Source organism: Haemaphysalis longicornis, unplaced genomic scaffold (assembly GCF_048455015.1).
Source record: "Haemaphysalis longicornis isolate Haplotype H1 unplaced genomic scaffold, Haemaphysalis longicornis Haplotype H1 scaffold_1, whole genome shotgun sequence".
Classification (NCBI taxonomy): domain Eukaryota; kingdom Metazoa; phylum Arthropoda; class Arachnida; order Ixodida; family Ixodidae; genus Haemaphysalis; species Haemaphysalis longicornis.
In genome coordinates this window covers 435,206,738-435,230,913 of record NW_027526203.1, presented here as the reverse complement: position 1 = coordinate 435,230,913, position 24,176 = coordinate 435,206,738, and the positions used below count along the sequence as shown (strand labels likewise).

At 49.9% G+C, this 24,176-nt stretch overlaps 1 protein-coding gene, 1 long non-coding RNA gene and 1 other non-coding gene across 3 annotated transcripts in view; 1 reads left to right on the top strand and 2 right to left on the bottom strand.

Moving 5' to 3' along the window:
- Positions 1-24,176, bottom strand: part of LOC144155777 (Krueppel-like factor 6) — a 393,838-nt gene that overhangs the window by 268,391 nt on the left and 101,271 nt on the right. The gene's annotated exons all lie outside the window — the stretch shown is intronic.
- On the bottom strand, positions 4,806-4,878 carry Trnai-gau (transfer RNA isoleucine (anticodon GAU)). The gene has a single exon. It is a non-coding gene; the product is annotated as a tRNA-Ile (tRNA).
- Positions 5,319-24,176, top strand: part of LOC144155779 (uncharacterized) — a 109,687-nt gene continuing 90,829 nt past the window's right edge. Inside the window, exon 1 of the long non-coding RNA XR_013319634.1 lies at positions 5,319-5,619. This is a non-coding gene — a long non-coding RNA (uncharacterized LOC144155779). The remainder of the gene's footprint in view (positions 5,620-24,176) is intronic.

Below are 24,176 nucleotides of genomic sequence, written 5' to 3'. Positions count from 1 at the left end.
CGGCGCGGAAACGGAGAATCACGTCCAAAAGGGACACGAAACGTGTGCAGTTGGCAACAATCAGCGCCGGACCTCGAGAGGCGCCGTGGCGCGCTGCTCAACGGGCAGCGGAGCGTTTCGGCGCCGGTGACGGCGGCGATTAAAAGCGCCGTCACGTACGGCCCTATTTCGATCACGAGGGCGGACGCTGCGGAGTTGCCCGCAGCGACGCGACCACAACAGCCCGGCGCTGAACGACGGCCACCCGTCAGCGCCCACTGCGCTCTCCTCAAGGCCCCAACTAGTAGCCGGAGGCGCCAGAAGCCCTGGCCACAGCTGAGGACTTTTCCGCACGAACGCAATGAATTGCCGCTCTGTCTCAGCGCGCGCTTTGCAACGCCGATGCCTCCACTGGTTCATGAGCTTTTGCGAAAGAAGCGCTGTAATCCTTTACCCGCAACTTCGAAACGAGACGTCTCTCATCGGGATGCTGCTATTGTCCGTTTCCTTGGTGCTTTCGGTGCCCGAGACCAGCGCTATGAGAACTTTTTCAATGACCTCGTGAATTCCTCGTGGCCCATTCGTGCGCATGCACGTGAAAGCGTAGTTGAGTACATTCATTTTTGCGCGTGCGTATGTGCCCGCTTATATTTATTTCTATTTTTTCGTATTTTGTCGTTATCCCCCGACCTCCCCGACCCCTCTACCGTCATTCGTCTGAAACTGCAAGCTGCGGCCAGAGTTGATATTTTCAGTATGACGAAAGGATCCTCTCTCCCACCGGATGGAACCAGCACCGACTCGAGAAAGGGCCTTCGCACAGAATGACAGGCATCAGACTATTCGAATTGCGCGCTCCCGTTGGCCGTCGTATAACTATAAGGGGGCAAGTGCAGAATGTCTGCCTACGAGCACGTCGGTTGTCATTCGGAGGGAAGGAAACACTCAGCCTTCCTTTCGGAAAGGAACAAAGGCTGAGCGGCAGTTCCGCACAAAGTGGAACTGCTGCGGAGGTAATACGAAAGAACATGGAAGGAGAGAAGCAAACACCTCCCTCCTTTCCTTGTGTTTCGCCTTTTTCACGCTGTTTAGCACCCGGGGTGAGCATCTACCAGCCAGTCCAACTTGCCATGCTGCCGGAAAACTTGCGCTGTCTCCTAGCGATGACCCATTCAGCTCCCTCAATGAAGGACGCCTCTTGGGATTGATCTCGCAAACATAGGAATGGCCTAAATGCATTGGGAAACAGTGTGCATACATACATGAGAACTTATAATGTAAACACAAAACAAAATTCGAACCATCTCGCCTCTCATAAAAAGCACAAAAAAAAAACATTCGCGCTGAACGTGTGCCCTTTTGACATAAACCTGTCAGCTGCCAGTGTAGTATTATTCAACGTCCGCATAATTTACTCTAATCTTCCTCGCATGTAAACTATACAATCATATTTTCGTGCGTGCCAACAGATGACAGGACAGAATGAATGAATGAATGAATTTATTGTTAAAATGGAAAGGAAAGATCACCAGCAGGCGTAGTTTGTCTCAACTAAGTGTGGACACCGGAACGCCTGCGGGTGTGGGGGTGTGGGGAATGGAGAATGGAGTCTTTAGTCTATATATACAAGACTAAAGACTAAACCTAAGAACGATGAGAAAAAAATGCTGGCGCGAGCACGCACGCACGAACGCACGCACAAAACACGACCACAGTTCCGTTTAACTGGGGAGAAAGCGGAGAGCCGGAAGGAGTTCCGAGGCGTCCAGGTAGAAACCCAGGGCCTCATGGACTCCGTCCCGCCCTCCGGCGCTGCCCGGCGGCCACAGAATCTCTTCGAAGAGCCGAGTGGAATTTTTTTTTTACTTAAATTGGCTTAATTAAATGTTCCTTGCGCATGCACTTTTGAAAGGACAATCTACTGACTTCGATTTCTTAACATAATTGTTTCTTTTTCGCACCCACAGTTGATATTAGCCCACGGGGTCCTGGAAGCAGAGACGCACATCAGTCATGTGCTTTTATTTGTTCCTTCTGAAGCTGACTTTAAGGGTCTGCTGGAAGCTCATGTTTCTCCATGGGGAAGAGATCAGGTGGCGGTTATCTGGACAGCCCTAGATCAAGACGTGGGGGAAAATCAGACAAACAGTCATAGCAGCATAGCAGGTGAAGCTTCAATAACGATTCACTCGAGTAAATCTCGAAACACGAGGCACGCAGAGCGTTGGCGGCGAACGGCTTGGAAGGTTGCAGTCAGCCGGTAGCCACAGCGTGTGTACATACATTGCTGCACACAATTGGGACGACGGAGGAGAAGTGGCATCGAGTAGCACATGCAGAACAAATCGATGGCTCAAGTCGGAAGAAGCGTGCGGCCGCTTCGATCCGGAGGATCTGCCTGCAGGAACGCAGATAAAACTTGTTACTGTCGCGCTGCCCAGTCTTGCCGATGTCACGCGCAGACAATGCAATCGCGAGAGTCGCGGTCGAGTCCCACGACATGCCTCGGCGGTAGGCGCGTCCCTAGAGTCTGCCCAATTGCATCGTGGCTCTCGCTGCCGAACTTTGCGGTCGTCGCTGTCTGGCGGCCAAGCGCTAACCGGGTTACAAGATGCGGCCGCCATAGACGCCTCTTCGACGCTAAAGATCACTCCAGCCGCTCGTCTGTGTTTGTTGCTTATCAGCCGTAGCCGGATGCGCGCCTTCACGGCCAGTGGAATGGCCGGGAGCACGTGATTATAGGCTGAGCGGCCACAACTTCGAAGAGGCCCCACAAACTGGCCCCCGCAAAGCACGTTCGAAGTATCCGTACCGGGAGTTAACCACCTGAAAATTCAGCGAGGCTATTAAGGCGAGGTACACATTTCGACGCTTTGGTTTGATACAATGCAATTGACTTCCGCATTCACCTTAAAAGTTCAATTGCCACTCCATCTATCTGAATTCCTAAAAAGAGATGAGGCAACTACCACGCCCTTGCCCTTCAAGGCAGACCGCCATGCCTCGAGCAAAGCGTGACTAGTACGCAGCTCGCGCATACGTAGATCTTTTCAGCACCGCTGCACCAGGTTCGCGCCAAGGGAATGCGCTGAATCCCCACCCCTTGCATGAAAGCAGCCGCGGGCGCGGGCACGCGATGAGGAGACGAAACATGCGATCCACCACTGCTGCCAGAATTCACAGGACTTGACCATCCAAGCGAGCACTCACAGTCGGGACAACCTATAATTTAGCGCTCAATGGCGCTTGGCAGGCGTGCGAGCGGAAGGGAACAACACCCTGATGCCCGGTCAAGACGCCGATACCACGCCGAGAAGGAATTAGCCGCGTTGAAGGTCCCTCGCACGGCCCCGTGGACACGTGTAAGCTTTCGCCTCGCCATGCCGCCAGCAGGGCTTGTTCGCATCGCACTTCAGCCGAACGACGAGAAAACGAGCCGAGCCAGAGTGTCATCACGTCCGCCATTATCCGACCTGTTCCATTTAATGATAATAACATCAAAACAATCGACACGACTAGACAGACAGACAGACAGACAGACAGACAGACAGACAGACGGACGGACGGACGGACGGACGGACGGACGGACGGACGGACGGACGGATGGATGGATGGATGGATGGATGGATGGATGGATGGATGGATGGATGGATGGATGGATGGATGGATGGATGGATGGATGGATGGGAAACAAACAGCAAGGAGTTCTCTTCCCACATCCCAGCGTTCTCCATGACAGGTATTGGAACCAAAATACTCTGTGATATTTACAGATTATCTCATCAGGGGAAAGATAAACGCACGCATAATAGTATCTGCACTGTATTAAAGAATCTGCCGCATATGTTTAGACCAGCAAACTGATCGAAGGCACAATACAGAATGATGATATAACTACGTGTACTCCATCTTTTTTTTACCCGTCATAATCAGACTGTTGACGTCCATTGCCGGACGTCTGCAATATATATATATATATATATATATATATATATATATATATATATATATATATATATATATATATATATATATATATATATATATATATATATATATATATATATATATATAGCCGTAGAGAGAGACAGAGAGAGCCAGGAAACTCACAAAGAGCGCGTAGAAATAGTATAAATAAATAGTTGGACAGACGGGAAGAACAATAACATGTATCGGCAAGGTACTTGTCTTTATCAGTGTGTGGCAGTAATGTGACGTAAACCGTACTTTGATGAAGGCAAGCCCCTTGACGAGTCGTGAGTAAACACCCTGTTCTTGGTCCTACCGTGTGTCCAAGTACTTACTAATATTACCTACACACACACACACGTGTGTGTGTGTGTGTGTGTGTGTGTGTGTGTGTGTGTGTGTGTGTGTGTGTGTGTGATGGTTGACTCACGAGTAAAGAACAAAAGCACTGTTTTACTGACGTTTGGGATGGAGGACCAGCCTTCATCGGAGTAACGTACTAATCCAGTCGAAACGTGATTAAAATACTGGTCTTTTTAATCGTGAGTCAACCATTTTCTCAAATATTTCTTCTGAGTCTTCGAGAAGTTTTCTTCTACTGCTTATATATATATATATATATATATATATATATATATATATATATATATATATATATATATATATATATATATATATATATATATATATATATATATATATATATAGCGAATCAGAAACGGGAAATGAGGGGCTCGGTGATTTAATACAGAATAAGGGTTGGCAGTCATGAAAACCTCGGAAAGCAAAGGGGGGAATGCGGTAGGTGATAGAAACAGATGAAATTTTTGAGTCAGAAAGAAAGTGGTGAAAAAATGACCACCGGGTGGGACCCGAACCCACGACCTCCAGAATATCGGTCTGGTGCGATAACCACTACGCTACCGGCGGGGCCCCACCACTTTCTCGGGTATTTATGTTAAAATATTTTTTGTTTCCTGCACTTTGGGGTGATAGCCAGCGCCACTCGGACTACTTGGGGTGAAGGAGGCCTTCTTTTTAACCCCCAGGCCGTGACTCGAGTGTCTACGACATGTCGAGAGTGGTCAACCAGCGTTGAACCCTCTTAAGCTAGCTTTGGCACCAAGACTGCCAGAACAGAGGCCCTCGCTATGTGGGTGGTCGTGGGTTCGGATCCCACCCAGCGGGCATTTTTTCCCCACTTTCTTTCTGACTCAAAACATTCGTCATCTGTTTCTATGACCTACCGCATCCCCCCTTTGCTTTCCGAGGTTTTCATGACTGCCAACCCTTATTCTGTATATATATATATATATATATATATAGTGTGGTACGTGCGCGGAATGCAGTGCGCGGGCGTCTACGGGGCGCGTAAGGTGTCGGTTCACGCGCTTTGCCAGTTCGTGCATTTCGCGGGCGAGCATGCGCGCCCCATGCAGCGCGCATCAGCGAAGTTAGGGAGGGCGCCTGCGGCAAAAGCAGTAAGACACGGCTGTGGTGCGCGTGTGTTGCGGTGTTGAAGGGGGTGTTGACAGACGAGGCGTCGAGCAGAGGTGTATGCACGAGGACGAACACAACGGCCAGGCGTCTTGTGTGCCCCAGCGGAGTTCACCCTGCCGCCTGCATGCACTAGGAGTGCAGTACCACCCACCGCCGCTTCACAAGCAAATCGTGAGTGTTCTGCCACTACCCAACCGACCAAAGGCGGCCTATTTTGTTAGAGTTCGGTTCCATAAGGTTTCTAAACGCCCAAAGGCAATGCTGGGCTTTCTTTACAGATTTGTGTGTGTGTGTGTGTGTGTGTGTGTGTGTGTGTGTGTGTGTGCGCGCGTGTGCGTGTGTGTGTGCGTGTGTGCGCGTGCGCGCGTGTGTGTGTGCGCGTGCGTGTGTGTGTGTGTGTGTGTGTGTGTGTGCGCGTGTGTGCGTGTGTGCGCATGTGTGTGTGTGTGTGTGTGTGTGTGTGTGCGCGTGTGTGTGTGTGTGTGTGTGTTTCATCCCGCCAGCCGATGGCCTATCGCTCGTGACCCTTAGCGCGCATGCGCAGCCGCGACGACCGGGTACTGACCGCCGTACAGGGACCGCTATTGGCGGTGAGATCTTTGAGTGGCGCCCCCTGGCTCTGACGTCGGCTTAGGGATTCGCGCCGCTGTCGTCTGCTACACTCCGCTTGTGAGGGGCAACAGTGCCTGGGCTAGAAATCGCCCGCTTCGTTGCTGTAGTGCGTTAAAAAGCGTATTTCTAGCGACTCAGTTATTTTGTCAGCTTCTGACGCATCTGAATAATTCTAAGCTGTATCCCCCACAAGTTTGCAACACACGAAGAGATAGAGAACAACTTTCTTCAGAGTATCGGTCAGAAGATCGTGTGTAACTCGTCCTTTCTTGCTTATTCGCGAGGATCAGCGATCAGAGCTTCTCGATAAGTATTCAAAATGCGTAGGCTTCCCTGCAGAATTTTTGAGATGCTCCTATGAAGACTCAACAGTCTAATACTACGTACCAAGCAGCGGCCTCTACACGCTCAGCGCACAGCAGGAAATAAACCGGCTTTCTTCTGTTTCTTTCGTTGTGTGTTGTATCGGATTAATGTTTCTTGCTATTTTTTTTCTGCCCAATGCATTAATTTTTCTGCGGCGTCACCAACTTCTTATTAGGAGGTTTCGGGATGTTTGGGCACCTCACAAAGGTCGTGTGGATATTTCCTTCATTTTGTATGGCATACATTCCCTTCTTCACAAATTGGCTTTCATTACGGCTGCGTGCAAGAAGGTGCATATCCGCAGCGGCTTTGTTTATTCACATGCAAATACAATGACAAGGTTTGTGCTACGCCACTGCGATCGCGCCCTAAACAACGTGGTCCACAGTATACTCGAAGGCGGCTTTTGTGCTCCGAATTTCTATCGTAATTATATCGTTATCATAACGAACTGACTCTCAACTCGAACAATGATGACATGATTACGGTGTTGAAGGCATGATATACTCGCTAACTAACGTAATAAATAGTATACCTGCATATATTACAAGACTCGAAACCGAAGAAGAATTCCAAGTAGCCCTTTATTGCTTTTCAACCCTTCCAGGCGCGAAGAACAAATCCTATTCTACTCGGGATGGCGTTCTATGATTTGAAGAAAATTACTTTTACTCTCTTGTCCTGAACTGAGGACCCGGCCCACTAACCAGATCGATTTAATTGTGAAACAAAGTTTTCCCCTCCTCCCTTTACTCCTCCTCCTCCTCGAGTGCAGTTTTCCTATAACGCATATCCGAATATCGGGAAGATATGGCTGTGCAAAATGTTCCGAAATATCCCTCCAGGTCTTAACAAAAATATATGTGTTACTATAAATTTAACGAAGACGTGACTCGTTTTGCTCAATAAACCTCCATGCTGGTTAGATGCCTGGTATAGAATCAGCACGCGCGTATATACACACTGGGTTATTTGGAACTCAACCTACAGTTTTTGCAGTCTATAGTGCATGTCGGCAAACTTTCATGCCTTGGCAACGTAAAGTGATGTGACAAAACGCGTTCGAGCGTTCGGCAAGGTTGCAAAAACTGTTTTACCTTACATATGATTACCGGGAATCGTGATGCCTTCTGCCAAAGCCGACAGCCCTGAAGGCCTAGAATTTGTTTTGGTCTTCCATTTTCGCAGTTGTCGGTTATTAGCAGCTGACTGTTCCTTTTGTTCGAATGCTTACATGAGAAGCTGACGCCTAGCTCCGACTCTTCGCGCTCCGCACAGGACCTGCTTCGCAAGGAATGGCGTGGCGCCGGCAATGTTTCTCCCGTAGCGGTATCCAAAACTATACTTTAATTGACACCATGAGCTAGTGTATGCGATTTTAAGCCTATTATTATGATAAAAAGTTACCCACACGCCAATTCTGGTGCGGACAAGCATCACACGTTGACCGAGCGCAAAGAAACAGCAGGGAGAGTGATCCTGAGTGAAGCAGACGACAAATGCGAGAATCCCTAAGCTGACGTCATGGAGGCGCGCTTCGCAGCGCCGCCTGTGTTCGCGCTCACCGCCAATTACCGTATGGCGTAGCTGTTCAGTACCGCTCGTGTAAAGGAAGCTGCGGTAGGAGCACATGGATAGCGAAAGCAAGTAAAAGTTCTTACAGGAGATTAGTAAATGACAGCGAAGCTCAACTCATTTTGACGGCTCCTGAAGAGGGCGCACTATTTTATTTTCCTTCCTGACAGTTGAGTGTGGCCTATTCTGCATGTGATGTCACCACGTGTTGGGGTTTTGCACCGGAACGTTACGGGCGATTTTTGCGTTCCTTTGAGGGTTCCGCGTTCTTTCAGAAATAATAATTAAAAAAGGCCTGTTGTTCTCCTGGCGTTCTTTACAAAAACAGACCCACGACTGGCGTGCTCCAAACGTACCCACCAAGATAATTTCAATAACGCGGCCATATCCCTGACAGTACGCGAGAAAAAGAAAAAGAAACACAACACGGCAAGGGACAAGGGCGAGCTACAATGGCGCGTCTAAAAGGGAGCAAAGGATCTGGGTCACCAAGAGGGTGACCGAAACGCAGAGGCGACCAAATCTTTTGTCACGAGGGGGCACAACGGGTGCCCGATACAAGCCTTTGTGCCTTCTCCGAAAGTTCGTACATTAATTTCGCCTGTTTTACTCTCTTTTCTTCATTTCCTCCTCCCACTCGGCTCTCAGATGTACATACATACACTCAGCGACAACCAGACGGCAGAATGGCGCGCAGCGGAGAACCAGTTACAAGCAGAAAGCGTGCGATTGAGCAGAGATAAAATGAAAAAAAGAAAACACCTCTCTTGGACGCAGAGTAGACCGTTTAACTTTGTCTATTTACTTTTTTTTCCTGTCTCGTTCTGCTCTTCGAAGAATGGGTGAGCAAAAAGAAAGATGCGAAGCCGGCATGGCAACTCCCGGCAGGAAATCGAGAAAAGATCGCAGAAAAGAAAAGCAAAACATCGGCGTTCATCGATTGAGCTAGCAGTCTGAAAAGACGATCACGAGGAGCACCACGCCGCTCCATACTTCTCGGACAATTTTTCCTTCCTTTTATTCCTTTGTTTTCTTTCTTTTCCACGCGCCCCTCACCGTCTTCGGCTGGTTTTACTGCAAGCTGGATGCGTGAACCATCACTTTTCGTGTTCGGCAACATCGGAACGGTACCGCGCTTCGCAGTCGACGGGGCGGAGGGGGCAAGCAGTCTCTTTTCAATTTTCAGCCGCCGCGCGGTGTCATTTGTTCCTATTTGGGATGCAAAAACAACGCCCGCCGCAAACGCCAGGCTCGCCGTTGACCGATCAAATAAGAGCAAGTAGCGATACGCAGGAGACGAGCCCCCTAGAAAGGTATATTGGATGGCGCCATCCATGCAAAAGCGCAAACGTTTCGATTTCGTCTTCGGAGGCGGTGCGTGCACAGTAGCGCAGAAGAATTGAGGCCGGAGTAATGGCAAATATTGGTTACTCGCTCCATCTCTGCAGGAAGCAAGGAAAGTGACGAAAGAACGTCGCAGTGGCAGCTGCAGTCATCAACGCGCGCATCGACAAGATTGCTTTTCTCTCGATAGCTTTAACGGCAAGAACAGCTGCTGACATGACAGCGTCATGCGTGCTTGCTACTACAAAATAAACAAGAAAAAAAAATTCAATTCGGCTTTGACGTGGTGGAAACTACATCCGGGCTATAAAACGCGCTGCAGTAAAGGGAGGCTACCAATTAAGTGAGACCAACTACTTGGCGTTGTCACACGATGCGCTGAAATCTCGGCAGGCGGCCATTTTTCGTTGTTCCCTTCTGTTACCTGATCAATCAATCATTTGCGTGCCGGGGGCCTTTGTGCTGGCGCACGGAAACAAAAGCACACGAAAGAAAAAATATGAGCGTAATAGTAATGGTTACACACGAAGAGAACTACACAGTTTGACTGACACACACACACACACACGCACACGCACGCACGCACGCACGCACGCACGCACGCACACGCGCGCGCACACGCGCACACGCGCGCACACACACACACACACACACACACACACACACACACACACACACACACACACACACACACACACACACACACACACACACACACACACACACACACACACACACACACACACACACACACACACACACACACACACACACACACACACACACACACACACACACACACACACACACACACACACACACACACACACACACACACACACACACACACACACACACACACACACACACACACACACACACACACACACACACACACACACACACACACACACACACACACACACACACACACACACACACACACACACACACACACACACACACACACACACACACACACACACACACACACACACACACACACACACACACACACACACACACACACACACACACACACACACACACACACACACACACACACACACACACACACACACACACACACACACACACACACACACACACACACACACACACACACACACACACACACACACACACACACACACACACACACACACACACACACACACACACACACACACACACACACACACACACACACACACACACACACACACACACACACACACACACACACACACACACACACACACACACACACACACACACACACACACACACACACACACACACACACACACACACACACACACACACACACACACACACACACACACACACACACACACACACACACACACACACACACACACACACACACACACACACACACACACACACACACACACACACACACACACACACACACACACACACACACACACACACACACACACACACACACACACACACACACACACACACACACACACACACACACACACACACACACACACACACACACACACACACACACACACACACACACACACACACACACACACACACACACACACACACACACACACACACACACACACACACACACACACACACACACACACACACACACACACACACACACACACACACACACACACACACACACACACACACACACACACACACACACACACACACACACACACACACACACACACACACACACACACACACACACACACACACACACACACACACACACACACACACACACACACACACACACACACACACACACACACACACACACACACACACACACACACACACACACACACACACACACACACACACACACACACACACACACACACACACACACACACACACACACACACACACACACACACACACACACACACACACACACACACACACACACACACACACACACACACACACACACACACACACACACACACACACACACACACACACACACACACACGCGCGCGCGCGCGCGCGCGCGCGCACACGCGCACGCGCACGCGCACGCGCACGCGCGCGCACACAGACAGACAGACAGACAGACAGACAGACAGACACACGCGCAGACAGACAGACAGACAAGTAATGCCTAACAGTGAGGAATAATAATAATAATAATAATAATAATAATAATAATAATAATAATAATAATAATAATAATAATAAAAGTCGGAAATGCATAATACACGTCGTGATTAATCGAAGAACTCCTTAGCTGCTATACTTTGCCACAATGTGGAGTACCCCCAGAAACAAACAGCACTTCTGAAATCGCCTGCGGGTCGTCTTCCTTCCGGTAGACCTAAGCAATCAATCATTACGATCGAAAGATAAAGTTGGTCAACGACAGAGCCGCAGCATAAGATTTGACTAAAAAACTGCGGTCTCAAATGCGACACTGGCATCGAATGCGTGACATGTTTGGTTGCCGCAGCGAAGATAATTTATTTTGGGGTCAAATCGTACACTGGACGTCATTATTCGTCAAAATCGCTCGCGTGGACGCAGCTCCCGTGGGCGCATTGTGGCAAAGTAGACACACAGAAGCACTTTTTTTTTCTTTTAAGCTGCGGGGCTCAGACAAAATGCGGCAACCTGGAGGAAAGTGGATCCAGCATCGGCACATTGGAAAATAAAGAAATGACGAAATTTGCGCAGAAAACGTGCTGGAAATTTGGAAGGAGGTTGATGTGCCAAGACGCTTCTGCTGCCCCAAGAGACGCAAAACAGGCGTCCCATTACACTGCTCGAAGCGCAACAGCTGATACAAAACAAAAACACGCCTAATATCAAGCCTCATCCTCTCACAAAAATAACGCGAACTGGGAGAATATATTTCCACAGTTGTAAACAAAAGAAATGGAAAGACTGTCTCGCTGTGAGCCTATAGTTTCTAGTTGATTAAGTTTAAAAAACAAAATACGTCTCAGAAAGACATTAACCCGGTACACTCTCTACATAAAAATGTAGGAAACCCTAAACAATGGTTCATCCAGTTACTGCCCTTCGTATACATGTCAAACTTCTTTTTTTCTTCTTCTTCTTCCATAAACCGTTTCAAGCCTCGTGCATGTACGCTCGCCTTTCTCGCTTTCACGCCAGCCGTTCTCGAGAAAGACGAGGCCGTTCCCAAGAGGGCTGACGTGTCGGGCCTTTAGACGTTCTTTCCTTCCCGGGGTTACGTGCAAACGATTAGTCAAGCCCACGCATAGTCAGCCCGCATGCAGCTCGAAATTAGCAAAGCCCGCAGAAAAAGAAAAGAGAACGGGTCGGCTGAAACCACGACTACGGCGGTGTTGCCCTTGATCGCACGCCTTATTATAACTTTCGTGGCGGCGGCGGCGGCACAGCGCCTATTCCGCCGCATTCCAGCGCGTTGCGCCACAACATGCAAAACCGCGGGGGGGCCGCGTGCGTGTCGCGCGGAAAACAAGGCCGCGCACTCGAAGATGTGCGCCGCGGGAGAAGCGGCTGGCTGCCAGGAATGGGAAATAAGGGCCGTGTTTACATTTCTCGCGCGCGCCTCCAACCAGCACTCGTAACGCGGGGAAAGTCATTCGCGGGCAGCAGCGTTTCCGCCCCTCAGGTGGTAAAGAGTTATCATGTCACTACCTTGGGAAAACGCGCGGTGCGTTAGTTCTAGGCCTTGAATGCTGCTGCCGCGAAACATTCTGCCCTCTCTCGACTCGCCCAGCAGCGCGAGACGTTCGCCGGCTGGCTCACTATCTCCCATTATACAAAGTGCCTCTCCGTTTATTGGTGGACCTCTTTTAACGTAGTGCGTCACCCCGTGTGGCCGCCGGGTGGTCTAGTCAAGGTGAAGTTTGCAGAAAAGGAGTGCGCACGTGAATGGGAGGTCCCGTATCCAAGGTTGCCGGGCGGAACGGAAGCGTCGTGAGTCACAAACCGCTTTTGCTTTGGTGTACGTCACGTGGTAACCACCACAACTCCAACGGCCGAGTGAGAGGGAGAGTGGCGTCTTTGCCACTTCTGAACCTTGCGCCATCGGGCGCTTCTAGCCCAGAGAGAGCAAACACGGCGTGGCGGCAGTTGTAAGGCGACGCAACGTAAAACACAAACATTACTTCAAGCCGCGTGACAGGCCCCGAATAGCATTGCAAGGCCACCGTTGCAACACCGTGGGATAAAGTGCTCGTGAGAGATATACAATATCAAAAGGCATTACACCGAGGCCGGCCGGTGACGTGTGTCTTGTGACAAGCCGCGGTCGAGCTTCGAAGTTGCGGAGTGATGAGCGCAAGCGCTCCAGGCAGGGCTGAGCGTTGAGGCGAGTGTGCTGGAGGCCGGGCTGTTCAGAGGAAGAGCTTACAAAACAGGTGGCGGTGAAATTCTATTCAGGCAGCTTATCCACGGCGCCACGGGTCAAAAGCCCCGCGTGCGCTCAGCTGGAGAGCAACGAATCAAACGCTAAGCCACAGGCTTCCAAGCGCTATCCGCTACGCAGAATTGTATGCAAACTAAAAGACAGCCATCCGCACTTCCACGCATGCATAAAACTAGGAAGTTGTCTCATGCCTGGTCTGAGAAAAAATCCCTGCTCCTCGCGCTGCTATCCGAGACAGTTAATGCGATGGGATGTCCTCGTTGCACCAACCTCAAAGGCTTCCGGAACACGCGCTGTGCTGCACCATGCTGGCCTCCGCCTCGGCGCGGCCACGTGCGGCGCAATGCAGGCGTTCTCCCCATCTCTCCGCCACTTGTGATGCACAACTCCGCCTGCCCACCTCCTCTCCCATCCTGCCCTGCTTTCTCCGCAACTGTCGCTTTCTGACGTGACGACAACCTGACGTTATCGCTGACAACCCCGTTTAGATCCGTATAATGATTTTCGACAATAAAAAGAAAAGCTTCCCACGAGTTCAGGAGTTTCTTTTCCGATTGTAACCACCATTAAACCGACAACCCTGTTTTTGTTTATGAGCAAATACTTTCACCCCCTTCAGACAGACGACGAGGAAGCGAAGGCGCGAGCATTTAAACCAGCCCCCACGCTGGTTCACGCAGCGCGAGCCTTGGTGCGCTGCCCGCGACAGCAAGAAGAGCCCGATTACCGAAAGCACTGCAGCCTTGAAGGGCTCCGCGGCAGCGCTACTTTTAACTCGAATGGGCCGACTCCTTCGGCTTCGAGAAAGAGTTTGGCCGCGGGGGCTGCCCGGACGGCGTCTGCATCGTCGCAGCGACAGAGATAGAATGCGCGCATTCAACGACGGACGGCCGCGACAGGGTTTAAGCACCGCTTCCGAAAACAGGCGCACCCGTCGGGGACTGCTCGCTGGCCTCGGGTGGCGCGAGCGAATTGTGCGACCCCCAACAACAACAACGCGCCGCTACGAACGGCGCCAGCAGCCAGTCGACTCGCTGCAGCATGCACCGCCGGAATGGATCGAAACACGGAGTCTTCTTCCCGCCCTGTACCGCGCACTGGCAGGGGGTCCACGATGAGGGCTCGCTAACTATTGGGCGCACACATTATGGTAGGCATCTTTGCACAAGGCATCCAGACCAAGTCGTGCCGTGAAGGGGATCGGCCTCTCAAGCCAGTTCCGTTTCCGGATCCAGCACCGACCGGAGGCAAATGCATAACAGACAAATGAGCTTGAACGAATGCTATGTCAAATGTAACTACCATCAAATGTACGAAGAGTGAAACGTTTCGACCAGGTCCCCGGCTGAATATATATATATATATATATATATATATATATATATATATATATATATATATATATATATATATATATATATATATTTATTTATTTATTTATAGGCTTAAAGGAGCACTGACACGAAAATTTTATGTTAAACTTTTATTGCTTTTATCGATGCTTAATGGTCCGGCGAACCTGAAACAGCACTTCAAATACTTCAGCGCGCGATAGTTAATTACATTGAACGGCCTGAAAATCGTTTGTTTCAAATTCCCGCGCTTTCATCCCGAACGGCGCATATGACAGCCTCCCGGTTTGACCTCACCGCTTTGTGCGGACGTCACCGGCGCCCGCTCGCCGCTCGTGGGGCCGCGCGCGTGAAGTGACGTCACGAGTTTTTGACGAGCGCTGTCGCGTCACTTCTTTTTCCTCTCCTGGAGTGATGTCACGCTGATGTCCATTTGCTGAGTGCCGCTCCGCGCGCTGCTCCGTCGGCGCGATAAATGCGATCCAATTGAACTATGTTCTTCGCGTCGCAGGCCGCTCATATTTCAGCCAGGGTATTCTGTTGAGTGAAGGAAGCGAACTGTGAAATAATATTAACGCCGAAAATTGGTGTCAGTGCTCCTTTAAAACAAGGCCCCCTTCACCCCGAGGACCACCTCCAGCGCATAAAACAATCACCTACACATAAATACCCACGAAATTGGAGGGAAGCACAGCCTCCCCGGTAGCGTAGTTGGTATCGCTCTGTAGAATAACGGCTCTATCATGCAAAGTCAACGCTGGACGCCTGAATGTTTGCCAATACACTTTGTAAACTCATTTGTGTAAACCTAAACTCCATTGTTAAGCTGCACAAACACAAAAATGTAATAGTAAAAGTACAGCCATCACTTGAAACACAACTGAGTAAAACACATTTTCATTACTCACTAAGGCCATTCCACAAACTCCGAACAACAATAAAGGGAAGAGAAATTGCTGGTTTATTCCTCGGAAATGCACTGAGCTATTCCAAGATAACTTTAATAGCTGACGACAATTCTGACATATTCCAACACGGCCGACAAAATTCAAGGCAGTTTGAGCTCAGTACACGCCTAGTCACTTCTCTGATGCCACCTTCATTAGCAACGGGAACAACGAACCAACAGCGTAGCAGGCATAATAAAACACTGCGTGTATGTGCATTTTTCGCAATTTATCAAAAACACGTGAAGTAATGCCGTGGGGTCACATACTTCCAGCTTTCTGCAATGGTTCCCCCTGCAATGGTTAATGTTTGGGCATTTTTATTTATAATTACCAACACCCATACTCCGAAGCAGTCATGTAAGACTCGGTATATAATGCCAGCGCATTTCATTACCTGAACAATATTCGCAATCATTCGTACTGCTTTGTTTGTAAAGCTACCCGGTCTCAGACGATTGTGTAGGAACGTTTCGTTCTTCGCACATCTCTCCAATAATGCTGTAATCATGCCTATTTACGTCAGGATAAAAAAAAATGCCGCATCATTGCTCCGATTGTACCACTACCACCCAGAGCAACCTGCGAAGCCATTGCGTATCAGTAACGAACGGTACCTTCCGTTGTCAGTATACCAGCAACTACGTAGGCCTCAGGTTTAACATCGGGCGAGCCCGCCTACAAAGACAGAAAAAAGAACCCTTGAAGCTTGTCACGGATACTGTCGTAGAACAAAGCCGCTCAAATTCCATCAGACAGATTGACTAACACCGACACGCATTACACCAGCAACAGATGCCGCCTGGACGTTCTCGGCAAGAGATCGGTGACGACGTTACGCATAAAAACAGCCCACCACGACGTCCTCACGTGCAAATGACTTGGGAAGACACACTACACAAACGACGTTAAAGTGACTCATGATGCACTACATTCGTAACCGTATGTGACACAAATCGCATACATCGCGAGACCTTTGTTTTTTTTCTTTGCTGCGTGTGTAAGCGTTTTTTAAAAAATTAGCGCCTTTCATTATACCTCATTACAAATTTTAAAAACGTTTTCTAGTGGTTTCTTCACATATGGCGGCTAGTACTTTAAACTAAATTTAAAACTAAAAACTGCTTACTTTTTGTCGTTTTTTATTTTGTGACGTCATCGGTACTTTCTAATACTAAAAGACGCTCGTGGCGCATCCGCCCTACTTGCGCTTATGCGTGAAATGTTTTGATGCAAACGCTTACACGAGCAGAAATATTTTTACTTTCTATGATCATTCTTATTCCTACTTAACATAACGACTCCTGCGTATTTTTTGGTTTATTTTTTGTTACGTCCCCAGAAGTTTTGTACTGCAGCATTCTGGAGACGGAAAGACGCGCTGTGGTCACATAAACGTAATTAATGTCATCGCATTAAAAAAAGGCCAGCAAGAGCCAAACCAAATCAACGGAAGAAGCTCATTACACAAGCTGCTAGCAATAGCCTGAAGGAGGAGAAAAACAGAAGGAATACACGGATAAAACGACCAGACCTCGGCCAGTAGAGAACAGATAATGAGGCAAAAAATAAGAGGAGGGGCGCGCTGCGGAGCGCGCAAACCTGTAACAGCGGAGGGCAGTGGGCGATATAGCTGGCCAGAGGGCGGCGGCAGGTGGCCGGGCGCGCTAATGAACCGCACTTCCGAGGCGGCGCGACCGAGCGGCTCGTGCCGCCGCAGAGTCCCTGTAGAACGCGCGCCTTCGATTCCCACCGCCCGGCGGTGAAACCGAGAGGGCAGCGCGAGGAAAATGAACGGACCAGAACAGGAGGGCCGATTTGGACGTGCGCGGCTGAAAACGCGCTGCTGCGCATGGCGATTTCCGAGGAGCAGGGCGCCGTCCCGCCGAGATGACTCTCGAAGAAGGAGCAAGAGCGACTCGAGATGTGCCTCGCTGCGCGAATGTCGCGCGGAATGGGCGCACTCATTTCTGGAGCGGCGAGAAGACGGAGCAATTAGAGGGAAAGGCACCAGGGCGGAGGGAAGGAGATGAGCGCTAGAGGACAAGGGCTCCGACTATAAGTCCTGGCCCCCGCATAGCGAGGAGCAATAGAAAGCGAAGCGGCAGAGCGTGCGAGTAACGCGAAAATTTCGAACGCGACGAATAGCAGGTGGCGGGGTCTTACTGGAGTGTCCGCGACCGAAACCGCAAGACTTCGCGTTGTACCTCCCGCACGCACTGGAGGGGCGTTGCATCGGAAAATGAGCATCGAATTGCGGCAAATTAGGTATCAGGGGGAAGCTCTCATAACAGGACGTTCGGGGTTCGTTCGACGGAATAAATCTGAACAGAAAACATTAACTTGGTGCCTTGTTCTACATTAAAGTTCAAATTGCGTGTTCAGCGCCACACACATATATAAACCGAAACCCGCTGTTATTGCGTGCTGTCCACTACTTTTTTTTTAACACGAAAGTGTTTTATTACCGGATACACAAAGATTTCACTGACGTCATATCCGTCACGGAAATGACGCCAGTACAACGAAATACGCGGCCTGCAAAGGGTGCACCCCAGCACACAGGGTCTTCTTGCAGGGAAGCAACCTTTAGAACTATAGAGCACGTTGTACTTAGGGTTGTTCGTCTCCGGGTTTTATATTTTAACACGAAAGTGTTTTATGCAAGGATACACCAAGATTTCACTGACGTCATATCCGTCAGGGAAATGACGCCAGTACACCTTTGCCTAAGCGACCCGCCAGCAGGGCGTCGCTCACCAAGCACGCCTACAAGACAGCCGCCGACCCGCAAATGATGCTCAGCTGCAGATTTCGCTGCACATTTCACTTTCGTGTTTTACCGATTCCTATGACAGAGGAATCAACCACAGTCTTTTCCTTTCGCGAATAGGCGGCTTCTTCCGCATCTGATTCAAGTGGCGCTGCGAGGCCTAGAATTCAGAAACTCCGACTTTACCCACCGTAAGCCTCGATCATTTCTACGGAAAGCTTTCCGCTACGGTTCTTCGTCGCACCTGCAGAGGTTAGAACGTGACGAAGCTGCGAAGGCGTCTGGATAGGGCCCAGAGCCTGACCGCAGTATACTAACGGGCTGAGTTCGGTCTAGGAACATTCACACCCTTTATTTTGCCCTAAATTATTACGTAATCGTACGCTAAAACATGCTGTACGGTTTTTGTTGCCCGTCCTCTGTCTATGTCATCCTCGACAAGCGGTCGGTTTAGATCCCTGCGATTAGCCGTGTCCGTGAGATACGTTTGTACGCAAGAGGCCACTGAAATGTGGGAACATAGCCGTCAGATCAAGCCGCACTGCCAGAAGATGCACGCCGTATTCCTTGCGGCCCGGTTGTGGTGCATGCCTCATCAACAATGTTGCCAGATCGACCTAGTCACGATGCTTGGCCACTTACCCGGCGGGCAGCAACGAGTTCGCGCTTACGTCGCTTCACTGCGGCAGCGAATCTCGCCGCACTTCACTCCCGAATCCCGCTTGGGGCCGCGTTGCAGCGACTCTGCTGCTGCACATCGCCGGCAGAACCGGAAAGCGCGATCCGGTGGAGCACGTCCGCATTCCTCGAGATTCACGCGTCCACCATTCGACAGGGATGACAGGCCGTCACTGCCGAACCACTCCGCGGTTCAGACGCGCGCTGACGTTGGTTTGAATATAGCGGAGTCGCCAACCGTGACTCCCAGGTTCCGTTAGACGCCAGTGTATGCCGATCCACGCGAAGCGTCGTCGAAGAGACAGTTCTTAAGACAAGAATACGAGGCAGCCTTCCGATTTTCGGGAGAAAAACATACGGCGTGGTGATTGGCTGGATGAAACGTCGTTCCGCGCACTGCGCTTGATCCCAGAAGTATATGAATCTAGTGACACCGAGAAGTAGACCCGCTGGCGACGAACCTGATCGTCATACGTCGTACAGCCCCCGTAGCAGGGAGTCGAAACCGCGACCTTACCGTGCAGTAAGCACAAGTCCTATCTGATGCACCCCACATTGCGAGCCTTCAATGCGTCAAATTAATGCAGGGCGTGATTACAATTGCGGGCCTTCAGTTTGGGGCCAGCTATCATTCATGGAGGGGCAAACTGGCCCCGTATTAAAAAGTCGTCTTATGCACACTTTTAAGGAGCTCGCCGTACTTGGAATGAGGATACATTAAAGGCGCCAAACTCTTCGATGGGCGATGTTGCGCGAAAACGAGTTCACTCGTGGCTTTTAAATGAAGGGGTGCGTACAGACACTTCACGTGTCTACGGAACATATTAAATAGCTCTATCACGGCATGCATTGCCTAAAAAAAAATTACCGCGTACCTGCTACCTCGCTGCAAATGTCGATGTTGAGCCGCCGCTGCCACATAAATGCCTCTTTTCTCTCCCCTGCCAACATGTCCCGCTTTTCCCCTTTTGTCTCACTCACCCATAATAAACACGGAGTACGTTTGCGCCAGTCAATTCAGTTTTAGCTCGTTCCGCTGCTCGCGCGCAATCTACTGGAACCTTTCGTTAATGTAGGACTTATTGGAATGCCGCCAGGGGGGGCTAGTGTCGCGCCCTAGCGCTTTTTGTATTTTGAGTCAAAACATTTTTTCCAGGGCGTAGTTTTTATTTTCTAGCGCAAAAATCAAGCAGCGATGTATTTTTAATATAAAAAACACGGTAAATGCCACTTATGTATTGATGTGTGGCCTCAAATATGCCTAATGTGTTCTTTTGCTCAACAATGTTGACAAGTAAGAACATTGCCACCGGATTCAGTAGTTTGGAAATACATTGCCTATTGCCTTCAATTTTGCCGGGAGGCTGAATCCAAGGACAGACAGATCGTACAGGCAGACCAATATTTTCGCGTTTAAGTAGCCCAAGAAAGACTGCCATCTTTAAAAAATTGTTTACATCCCTGCCTCTCTTGTATGGCACAGAGATACGACGCTGCTGCAAAAGACAAGCTTAATCTTGAAAATGCGCTGATATAAGCATGCAAGTTAAGTAAAAACTTGTCACCCTTCTCGTGAAAGAGCACCCCAATCCCCGCGGGCATACAGAATCACACAAAGGAAACTTATCGCTCACGCGTGAGAGCCACAATGATGCGATCGAAGAGGCGCCTCTGTGCAGCCACGTGCCAGTCTTGTTTTGTACTTCCTAGCAGCTACTTCTTTGTGCCCCGAGTTCGTGACAAAGACGGGATTAGCTTTAATTGATGCAACACGGAAACACTGCTGCTATTGCGCGACCGAGAGTGCAGAAAAGGGGGGTAACAAAACATGATAAAAGAAAGTACGCCAGGCGATGATGTGCGGGCGTTCAATGATGTCCGGCGGCTTAGCCCGAACCCTCCCCTGGCATCCAACACGCGTCTGCCTTTTGAGAGCTGGTCGCGAGGTTCACAAAAGACTGCCGGCCGAAAAGCACTCGTGAGGGACTGCGCAAGCGCACATAAGCACGTGGAAACAATTTACCACGCAGCTAGCGAGCGAGCCGAGCTTTCCGTGCTGCGGCCGCGTCCGGCTCTAATCTACTTAGTCAGGAAAGGGATCAAATCGAGCTTTAAAGCCAATAAACGAGGGGCCGAATGGTGCCCGCAGATGGCAGAGCGTAATTTCGCCCTCCATTCTGGCCGTACACACACGCTGCCGAGCAGCCACTGATCCTAATAAAATTCTCGAGGTCAGCCGTAACGTGGGAAGGGGAGCGATTACCACGATCCAATTTGAGGCAAAACGTTCCCAGCTGCAGTAACTGTGTAATGAGCTTCACCGCCGGAATGTTGTACGATCAATAAGACACGCGCTGCGACGGATCGCGAAGTCGCCGCCTACTGCCTGGCGAAGCACTTCACGGCCACGCCGAGCGATGCAATCGAGTGGCTGAGACGGCTTGATCTTCGCCGGCTTGATTTTAGAGCAGTACTTCCGCAAAGGTCAGATCACCTGCAAGGCTTCAGAGTTCACAGTTCGAGCATGCTTCGGAAATGAGGCAGAAAAGTAAACAGTACTTTGCGTGCGGAAGCTTGAGACAGTCAAGCGGGATACAGAGAGCAGTCTTTTCTTGCCACTGTGCGATCGAGCGAATAGCGCGGTAGAAAAACCCGACACGCCGCGCTTATGGCTAGTATGCAGACCACGGAAGCATGTGGAGTGCGCCCCCGGAACGCTCCTCCGACAAAGGAGCCGGCCGCGTCGGGGTGGGACAGGGAGAGGCTTCATTGCACTTCATCGCGCATTCGAAACGCGCAGCGGCCCGTCGGGAACAGCCCGGCACCCGACAGGCGCCCTGCCAACCAGCCAACAAACCATTCTCCGCCAACGGGCCTAGGAAAAAGAGCAGCAAACCGCAAGAAGGCGGGATTCCATACACGACCAAAGAAAAGCCTCCCCGCGCAACGCGACCGGCGGGGATGCGCTCGATTCGTTTCTGCCACTAAGTTAAGGAAGAAATATCTCGGCCCTCTAAGTCCCTTTATATCGATTACCGCTTAAGAAATCGCAGGCTCCCAACGATTGTCTCAGCGGGACAGTGTGGCCATTGCGCCATCAAGGTCCCGCTATTCTACGCAACAAAAATGTTGCCTCGGAAAGTTTCCAGAGACGTCGCAGGGTTATGAAACTGTCGCGCTCCCAGAGGGCACTGCAATAACCGCTAAATCAAAGCAAATGAGAACATAAAAGCTGGGCGCGATCAGAGCTGATCGGCGTTTCGTTTCACCTTCCTAGAAACAGTCACAGAGAGTAAATAAAAATGAACCGTACCCACGAAAGAATAGGTATAAATGAGAACAATGCTGATCGCGAGCTCCTCCACTGCGAAAAACTCGGACTTTGCGGTCGTTCTCCTTCCCATCCACTGCGGTTGGTGCATATAAGTAAAGCAGAATGCCCGAACGCGTAGTTCAATTATAATGCTTATCTGGCTTTAATGTTACTTGTGCGTTGTTTTGGTGCGTGTATAAAATTAGAAGCTACCGCTTTGTTTACTCGTGCTTCGTGAATAGAGCACTCTAGCGTTGAAAGTATACGACGGATCCCTGTAATGGCATTTTCAAGAGACATGAATTTCCTCCGAAGGTACGAGAGAGCTCCGTAGTTCGGATGCCTTTCTATTAAATTACTTCCATTGCTATCCCCCCAATGTGAAATTTCCATGAGTAAGCATTGCACGTTTGGCGTTCGTTATACGCACACAAAAAAAGCCGACAGGTACGCAGATCACCATGGTAATAAGAATAACGCTGCTGCGGCAACTACAAGCGTCAAACAACGTTTTAAAATGTAAGCGCCTTTTCAATTGCTTCATAGGAACAACGATTATACCGCAGTTTTCGCTTAAATTTATTTCATACGGTGAATGGACGATAGCAAAAGAACGAAAAAGAAAGAAACTGTCTCATGTATAGTGCCCTCAAAAGAGTATTTTTTTTCTGTAGAACGATCCTTGACCACCCACTCCGCTAGAGGCGGAGTGTTATTTCAGCAAACGTTTTCTTACTCTAGTTCAATTAAAGGGAGCTTAAAGGCTGCTGTTCTTTCTTTAATTGTCGCTCTCGTTAATTACTTGGTCCAGTGGCGGCTTAATTATCGTCGCTTCCGAACGATTTCAACGCACGTTCCACAAAAAAAAAACAAGAAAAGAATGAAAACCTGCTTTTGTGCCTGCTATATAGTGCTCGGTCAGAAGGTGAAACCCTATGAACGCACTTCGTTAAGTCGACACAAGACTGCTTGCAGACGCTGTCAAAAAGCTCTCTTGGAAGCGCTCAGAGAACCGTGACCATCTGCAAGGGAGCAGAAAGAGCACAAACTCTCGGGTCGTTCGGCAAAGCCCATGGGTTCTTCAATGTCAATACGGACGAGGAGGCATTAACGCACCCTGGCTTGACGTCACAGCGGCGGGGAACGACGAGCCGCATGTCTGGCCCCGGGGGGCGGGAACACAAGAGCACGGACAAGATTCTTGGTACAGGGAAGCGTATAAAAGACAGGCCTCTTTCCAGCGACACACGTGACGAAATATCCCGCTGCCAGTCACTGTCGCTCGGCGCCTCCTTCCTGCGAAGCAGCCGTCTACTATACACCCTGTAAACACTAAGCAGCGCAACCCGGCCCCGGCATTGAC